Source organism: Triturus cristatus, chromosome 4_1 (genome assembly GCF_964204655.1).
Source record: "Triturus cristatus chromosome 4_1, aTriCri1.1, whole genome shotgun sequence".
Lineage (NCBI taxonomy): Eukaryota > Metazoa > Chordata > Amphibia > Caudata > Salamandridae > Triturus > Triturus cristatus.
In genome coordinates this window covers 887,223,826-887,233,168 of record NC_140585.1, presented here as the reverse complement: position 1 = coordinate 887,233,168, position 9,343 = coordinate 887,223,826, and the positions used below count along the sequence as shown (strand labels likewise).

The following is a 9,343-nucleotide window of genomic DNA, read 5'->3' as shown; positions in this document are numbered from 1 at the left end:
TCTGTGCGTCCTTGCGATACGGATAAAGCAAGGATGCTCACGAAGACAGAGCGCAGCAATTAGTTTTACACGCAAGTGTTATTTAACCATCGCACTCGAAGAGGAAATAATTTAATAACTAATCCCAATCTAAACAAAAGAGGGGAAATAAACATCGCTTGCTACAAAGACGTATTGCTAGCACTTTTAACATCGTGAATGAGAGATAAAACTAAAATCAATATTAATTAAAAATGTTTAAATATCTATATTCTCCTTACATTAATTAAATCAATATCATTATAACAAATAATTTTAAAAACATTTCTATTAATTAATTTCATTATTAAAAACATCATCATCCTTTTCCTAGTGCTGCGGGGGCCCAGCGTCGGTGCCGTGACTCACCTGTCCTCGGCAACACGGGACAGAAAAGTGCAAAATGGGGTTTGTGAAAGTTGTCAAGAACAAGGCCTACTTCAAGAGGTACCAGGTCAAGTTCCGTCGGAGGAGAGAGGGGAAAACTGATTATTATGCCCGTAAACGGTTGGTGATCCAGGACAAAAACAAGTACAACACTCCGAAGTACCGAATGATTGTGCGCATTACCAACAGAGATATAATCTGCCAGGTTGCATATGCCAGGATTGAAGGAGATATGATTGTTGCTGCAGCCTATTCACATGAACTTCCCAAGTATGGTGTGAAGGTTGGACTCACCAACTATGCTGCCTCCTATTGCACCGGTTTGCTGCTGGCTCGAAGGATTCTCCATAAATTTGGCTTGGACAAAATCTATGAAGGCCAAGTGGAAGTGACCGGTGATGAATACAACGTGGAGAGCATAGATGGGCAACCTGGTGCCTTTACTTGCTATCTGGATGCTGGCCTTGCCAGAACCACCACTGGAAACGAAGTTTTTGGAGCCCTCAAGGGAGCAGTGGATGGTGGACTGTCCATTCCCCATAGCACAAAGCGGTTCCCTGGCTATGACTCTGAAAGCAAAGAGTTTAATGCCGAAGTCCACCGCAAGCACATCCTGGGACAAAATGTAGCAGACTACATCCGCTATTTGATGGAGGAAGACGAGGATGCGTATAAAAAACAGTTCTCGCAATACATTAAGAACAATGTTGCACCCGACCAGATGGAAGAAATGTACAAAAAAGCCCATGCTGGTATACGTGAGAATCCAGTTCATAGAAAAGAAGCCAGCAAAATAAGTTAAAAAGAAGAGGTGGAATCGTGCAAAATTGTCTCTGGCTCAGAAAAAAGATTGTGTGGCTCAGAAGAAAGCAAGCTTCCTCAGAGCACAGCAGCAAGCTGCAGATAGTTAAAATGATTTTCTCAATTTTCTACAAAGATAAAATGCTAAAAATAAATATATTGAAACCAAAAAAAAAAACATCAAAAAAAAAAAAACATCATCATCATCAAATGTCATCAAAATATAACATCTAAGTTAGATCGAATCTTATCTCGGCTGTGAGCAGCAACAAAGAAGGAATGCCATAAAATTCTGATTGCTTTGCTTTATTTTAACTTCAAAGAAATCTGTGAAAGAATTACATCATTTTTTGCTGGGTTGGAATAGCCTGAGAACACGCATGAGGTCTAACAAAGTCACTAAGGACTTGAAATAATTCTTTAGACCGGTTTCCTGCTTGATCAATTTGAGTAATGATATACATGTATGCCACCTCAATTAATCAATTGGTAGATTTATATAGCTCAGCTTATCATCGGCGCTGGGGCCTCAGTCGAATAGCCAGGTCTTCAGAGCCCTTCGGAATTCCAGTAGAAAGGAAGAGGTCCGTAGCTGCAGGGGCAGGTTGTTCCAAGTCTTGGCCCCCAGGTATGAGGAGTGTCCACCACTTCTGCTGCAGTGGATACTGGGTGTGTAGGCGAGGGAGAGGAACGCGGAGAGTGATGTCTTGAGGGCTGATGGAAGCTAAGACTTTTGTTGGTGTAGGCGGATCCCTGGTTGCGTAGAACCTATTATGCGTGGATCAACAGCTTGAATTGGCATCTTCTTTGTATGGGGAGCCAGTGGAGTCTTCTGATGTGGGGTTTGATGGATGTTCACCAGGAGAGGTCAAGGATGAGTGTGGTGGCGGTGTTTTGTATGGTCTGAGGTCTTTGTGGGAGGTTAATGTGGATCTCTGAGTAGAGAGCATTGCCATAGTAGAGTTGGCTGGTCATGAGGGCCTATTTGACGGTACATCTTGTGTCCTTGGGCGAACCAATTGAACATTCTTTGTAACATGCTTGTGGTGAAGAAGCAGGCAGATAAAACTGCTTTGATCTAGGATCTTGTGGTTAGCTGACTGTCCAGGATGATGGCTGAGGTTTCTGGTGTGTTTTTAAGCGGTGGGTGATGGTCCTAGATCTGTGTGCCCAGCTGAGGCGTTTTTGCCAAAGCTCAGTACTTCTGTTTTGTCAGAGTTAAGCTTCAGATAGTTGTCTTTCATCCACGTTGCAACACTCGTCATGCATCTGAGGAAGTTGGTTCTGGTGGTGGTGGGGTCTTTGGAGAGGATGAGTTGGATGTCATCTGTGTAGGATACAATGTTGAGTCTGTGGAATCTGACAATGTTGGACAGTGGTGTCATGTAGATGTTGAAGCTGGTGGGATTGAGGGAATGATCCTTTGGGGATGCAGTGTATGTCTTTGGGTTTGATGATGAAAGGATGCAGGCGGACCTTATGAGTTCCCATGGGGAGGAAGGAGGCAATCCATTTGAGAGTGTTTCCTTGAATTCTAAGGTGGTGTAGGCTTGTGACCTGTCTGGGCACCTGCCATTCATGATCCTCTAGGCAACACCGACTAAGTTTATACGCCCTGGCATTTAAAGACTTTGTTGCAGTACGATGTGGCACTGGTGTATACAGGAGAACCTAAACCAGCCTCCCCTTGATTGATGGGAGGAAGGCTATTGGTGCCATGCGAATTGCCTGCAACTCTCTGGAGGTTGATGTGGAACCAGGTCCTCGCTGTAAACCAGAGTCTTCTGATCTACTCTTTCATATGGCCTCCCAAACCCAGCAGTGATTCATTCATCGCTACCATGAACTATGGTTCGGATTGAACGCGAGGTTTGTTGCTGGTTCAATTACAGTTGAGCAGAAACTACTGCAGATCTTTTACAGTCTCTGACGAAACCTGGACGGCTCAAACAATTTACCATGGTACTGATACTTCTGATCCCACTGCAGAATCCACATCTGCCATCTGGTGGGTTCCACAAGCAGTATGCAAGAGGTCATAAGGCCAAGTAACCTCAGAGCCTGTTTTACTGAGACATAGGTTGAAACATGATGATCATAGCCCGAATGGCCAAAATGGCTTGCTGCTGGAGGATGGATGAGTGGTTCCCCGAAAGATAGTCTGCAACAGGAGGACAATGTGGCAGATCAGCCAGGAATGATAAGACGTATTCTCTTTGGACAATCTGGAACACACACTGATTGGATGTGATGCTCCACCATACATGGAGAAAATGTATCCTGCCTCCAACGTGGTGGCCATGGTCAAACTGGACAAGTTAAAGCGGTTCTGTGGTCGTGGTTAGGTGTGGGGTATTAAACAGTGTGCTGTCCATGAGAGCTTGGATGCAGTTTCCTTGATCCCTGGCCCCAAAAGGACTAAGGGACCTGCTGTTGTGGTGAAGAGGGCCCTGATGTTTGTTGGAAACCCCTGCAGAAGCCTCAAATGGGGTGAAATTGTTGATACTGCCTCACTGTTGCAGAAAGGCCAAAAGAACAGGCCTTACTGTCTGCCCTGCTTTCCTTAAAGTGCAGAGTTTTTGTCGACAAATGGCATGTCTGTCAGATGTCTAGATGTCCTCATAAAGAAAACTTGTGGATCTCACCCAGCTGAAGCACCATGCTGGTACCAACTGCCCTGCCCAAGCAGTCTGTAGTGTCTAATCCTGATCAGGTGACTTACATCACTGCAACCTGTATAATTTGTGCCAGGTTATCTCTATATTCTTCTGGGCAAGTTGGTAAGATCTCACTAACCATACAAGTAGTGTCCAAGGAGACAGCTGCATTGATGGATCTCAAGGCCAGACTGCTGGAGGAGATGATCTATTTCCTAAAAGCCTCCATACCTTTTGAAGTCCTCATCTGGAGGTGTAGTGGGGGAATGAATTTGGATTAAATTTGCTTGAGGAAGCGTGGGCTGCCAAGTTTTCCAGCATAGGATGTTGTGTTGGGAAAGTCAGATCTCCTGGAGCTCGTGGTCTGTGTCTTCTGGCCATTTGCCTATTTACCAGTGAGCAAGAACAGGGTTTGGCCCATCATCCCATTATTGTGTCTGTCAGTGCTTCATTAAACAGCAAGAGTAGTCCGGAAGAGGTCTGCCCAGGCTGCAGTACATCTGTGAGCACATTTGTTGGTACTTCCACAGACGGCAACTCCAGATTAAGGACTCTGGCAATACGTCAAATGAACACTGCGCATGAGACAGATTCTTCAATAAAGGTACCAGGGAGGGAATTTAACCCATTGCCTGGGGATGCATTTAGCCCACTGGCGTACTGAAGGCCCAGAAAGATTGTAGTCGTAAAACTGATGTTAATTTATATCATCCTGATTGTCATCAAGACCATGTTGACTATGGTCTGAATTTGAACCAAAGCGATTCTGGGGAGTTTATCTATTTGAGGGTAATGATAGACACCTGTCCGAGTCTGAGAAGGGTTGTGTTCCCTTTTCAGCCCAATTTGGGGAGGATGCCACTTTGGCTGAGGTCATGTCTCAATCGGTTATGAGTCTGATAGTATAATGGGCTCTCACTCAGGTGTTGACACGCAGGGAATGATTATAGATTCTGAGCTGGGAAAGGCACCTGCCGTGGAGACTGGCTAAAGCCCCCTGTAGTGTCAACAATTGGCATCTATAACCCACCTAAAGTTCTCCTCAGATCCATGGGGTTTGAGGGCACTCTAAAAAAGGCTGGTAAAGTGCTGAAAATGTGCAACATGGCTGCCTAGAAGGTGTCAATCTATTCAGCATTGCTTGTGGCAGTTGAAACTTGTCACATCAGGACAAGTTGGGAAATGTGTTACTCTGCAGGAGTTTGTGACCGAGAGACACCTGGGTATCTGCCCACCTTCTCAGAATGAAAGTGGCGGAATACGAGAAAGTCCAGCTTCAACTTCTTATGCTACTTTTTGGACTTAATCTGCAAATTTGATGTGGGAACACTTTCACAGGATCAGCTGCGAAAGCAGGTTTGCACCCTGAACTTCAACCAGGAACAGCTTTTCCTTGCTTTCTGAAAATGTTCCTTGACAGAGTTTGTCTTAACGCTCCCAGATTGACTTGGGATTCATCTTAGTACAGACGTGGAGATGTGCAAGGACCCATACCATACCTTGTGAGGGTCAGTCAAAGACATTTGCTTGTAACAATCCTTCGATGTTTAAACACTATCAATGTCTGATTGAGACTTCTAGTTGTAGATGCCTTACCTTTAGAACTTTCCACAGGCATCAGTCTGGATCTGGAGATTTTTCATAAGCATTACCCCTGTGCGTTGTAGATTTTTCTAGTTGTAGATTCCTTAACTTTAGAATTTCCCCCAGGCGTCAGTCTGGAAATGGAGATTTTTCAACAGCAGTACCCCTGTGTGTCGGTAGGTGGTGTCAGTCGGCTCCACGTCCGTTGTCAGCATCGCAGGACCTATATAGACAGCACCCGTGCGCGATGGCGTCATTTCTTTCTGTTTCCAAGCCAGCCTCAGCGCAGATCCGGAGAGAGCTACCCCTTAACGATTTTTTGGCTACCAGTTTTTTTACTTTTGTCAACTTCTTTTTTGAGTCTTAGACTTCTAATGCATCGAGGATGTCCCAGCGTGGGATTGGCTTCAATCCCTGCGGCTCCTGCCATCAGCTGATATCTGTAATGATCTGCATCTTGTGCCGGGAGCGCAACCACGAACCGAAGTTGTGCGGCTAGTGCCGGGCCATGAACCCGAAGGCTTTGTGGGAGTGGTCACAAAAGCTGTTGGAGGCCCAGCTCTCGGCTCTGCGTCGCTCCCATTCTCATTTTAGAAGAAGGTCCCGAGAACGGTTGCAGAGCCTACACTCCTCTTCACATTTCAAGTCATCGGGGAGGTCAGGTGAGCATAAGAAGTTGAAAAAGCACAGGAATTCTTCAACTTTACCCTGTCTGTTGGCTGACGAGAAGCAGGATTCTCAGCGTTATCACTGTTATCGAAAGCTCTGTCCCCATAGCCTCCTTCTGATATGACTCTGCACCTCCCCGCTTTCCCGGGGGTTTCCTGCCCGAACCAGAAGTTCTATGAGGTTATGCTGGTGCAACTTCAGTCCCCACGGAGTCAGTTGGGGGCCTTAGGCCTTTGACATCGGGGGCTTTGGCCCTGACCCTGGAGGGCTCCCGTGGATCCGTTCTCGGGTCCAAACCGATTGCGTCAATCTTACTCTACCTTCCCTGACGTCAGCCCCGGCGACGACACTCCTGACGTCAACCGTGCTCCGGTCCCGACGTGGACAAGGAACCAGATCAACGTCGGTTCCAACGCCCGAAGGTACTGTTGTCCCTGTGTGTGAATTATGTGCCAGGAGTTGGTTAAGAGGAATGGGAGGGGCAGCTGGACCCTTTAGCCAACCAGCTTGAAGAACCTATGGACTGGCAGATGGACCTGAGTGAGGCCATTGATTTGAACATCTCCCCTGACACTGGCTTGTCTCCCCCCGGGGCTACGGAGGAGGGTGCTTCCTATGCCTTGGTGGTAAGGGTGGCAAAGGTCCTTGGCCTTGAACTCCCTTCGGTGGCAGTCAGGACTAACCTCCTGACAGAGGTGCTTCAGCCTGCTGCTTCAACTTCAGAACCCCTTTTGCCCTTCAATAAAGCCCACACTGATGTCCTTCTGGGCACTTGATCCAAGCCCAGCACATGGGCTCCGGTTGTCAAAGCCTCCTCTTCAAAAGGTGCATTTCCTTTTGCACCTCTAGATAGGGAATCCAAGAAGCTGGACCATCTTGGGAAGAGTACTTTTTCTTCCTCCACCTTGGCATTGCGGTCAGTGAATACGGCTTGCCTCTTGGGCCGATACTCCTATACCATCTGGGACACAGTTGTGCAGGTACTGCCTCATTGCCCGGAGTAGACCCGAGCAGTTCTCTACCAGGCAGTTGCGGATGGGAGAGACGCAGCCAAATTCACCATATGTTGTGGACTGGACACCACAGACTCACTGGGCAAAACGGTTGCCTCGTCTGTAGCACTCGGATGCTACGCCTGGTTTAGGACTAAGCCTGGGCAAAGCACTACGCTACGCTCGCGTAGTTTGCGCTACTTCGCACTACGCGAATTGCACGTAGCACAGTGCAAACACGTGTAGCGTTGCGTAGTGCAGCGGTCATTTTTTGCTTGCTCGCGGTCTTCAACGTCAAGTTGGCGACCGCGAGCAAGCAAAATGACATCCCGGCGAGACTTTTTCCTCGTTCGCGATCAGCAACATCAAGTTGGCGATCGCGAGCATGGAAAATAAACCTCCCGGCGAGATTCTCAACGCGGGGAGGTCAGGTTTCTCAATGCGAGTGGTCGCGTAGGCTCGCGACCGCTCGCGATGAGAAACTACCAGTCCACGTTGAGAAAGCTGCCGCTCGAGTAAAAATCTACTTGAGCGGCAGAAAACTACAGCTCGCACTGTGCAAGATGCCGTTTTCAATGATTGCACAGTGCCGGATGCTTGTCCGCACTGTGCAATCATTGAAAACGGCATCTTGCACAGTGCGAACAGGGCACCACGCAGTTTGCGAAGTGCTACGCGTAGCTCGTGTAGTGCGAAGTGCACTTTGCGTAGCTACGCGTAGCGCTACTTCGCGAACTACGCCCAGGGTTATTTAGGACGTCCGGTTTTTCGGGGTATGTCCAGTCTACTTTGATGAACATGCCCTTTGATGGCACTCGCCTTTTCGGCGACAAGGCAGACTCCGCGCTTGAGCTATTTAAGGAGTCTCAAGCTTCGGCTACCACTTGTCCTCCTCTGGCTTTCGCAGTTACGGAAGGGGCGCCCAGCCACTTCCTGTCCAGCCCAACCATGAGTCATGCAAGCTGTCCAGCCTCCGTGTGGATGTTGGACCCAGCGTCCTCGTGAGTCAGGGAGCGGGCGGGCCAGTCCACCCTTTCTCCCTTATACTGCGTCCAAACCCTCCTATTCTGACATTTCAGGCCCATCAACAGCTAGTCGGAGGCAGGATTCCCCATCACATGCTCTGCTGGTAATCCATCACTTCGGACAGGTGGGTGCTGCCAATTGTCCGAAGGGGCCACTGTAGGAAAGTGCCTTTTTTGCATGGTTACCCCCCACTTTTTGCCTGACACTTGATGCACCTTGATTTAATGTCACCTGGGTCCCTGCCAATCATGTTACCAAGGCTTGTGTTCTTTCCAAAAGCTGTACCTTTGTACCCACAATTGGCACATCTCTGGCCCCAGCTAAGCCTCTTGTAAAAGGTACCATGGGTACCAAGGGCACTGTGACCAGGGAAGGCCTCTATGGGCTGCTTCACCTATTGTGCCACCCTTGGAGGCCCTGCACCTTAACACCCACACACTGTGATTGCAGGCTGCGTGTTTTGTTGCAGAGAAAAGTGAAGAGTTGATATGCCACACATCCCTGTGTGCCATGCCTGCAATCCACTGCTTGTGTTGTAGGTAAGCCACCCCTCTAGCAGGGTGCACTAGTGGGGAAGTACTTAGAGCGTTTTGTGGTTGTCTTCTCATAAGAACCCCTCTTTAGTAAAATAATGAGAAACCCAGAGAAGATGGCTGAGGAGCTCGCCCTCACCCCTTACTCCAGCCTAGAGGTTAGCTAGTTAAGACTTCTCTGTAATGCAAAAAAGATAAGAATTGGGTCCAACCCTACCAGAGCACAACTCCTAGAGTTTCTGGCGGGGCATGCAAGGGACCACCCCACTACTGAAGGAAAATTTCTCCAGGTAGATGGGGAAAGTAGTGAGGATGATGAGGTCCTAAACCAACTACTTGGGGAGGATGAGAACTTTGTGCCCTACCCCTCCAAGCGAAGGAGTACAGGGTCTGTATCCTACGGAGGTAGAGCTGACTCTATACCAGACAGTGAGGACAACTTCACTGAGGAGGACCACCTTTTAACAATGATTGCCAAATGACTAGAGCTAGAGACTAGGCTCCTAGCTCTAGAAAAAGAAATAGTAGAGATGGGGACCCATCAATGATGGCAGCAATTTAAATAACAAAGAAAAGGAAGGGTTTTTATGACCCTAAAATCCCAAAATGGATTGTCCTTAACTTTGAGGATGGTGTTGATATCACAAATGATTCAGACTTTCTGGGGGTTTGTGTA

At 47.8% G+C, this 9,343-nt stretch overlaps 1 pseudogene; it reads left to right on the top strand.

The window, feature by feature from the left end:
* Positions 1-347: 347 nt before the first annotated feature.
* LOC146855727 (large ribosomal subunit protein uL18 pseudogene) lies at positions 348-1,331 on the top strand (annotated as a pseudogene).
* The last annotated feature ends 8,012 nt before the right edge of the window (positions 1,332-9,343 follow it).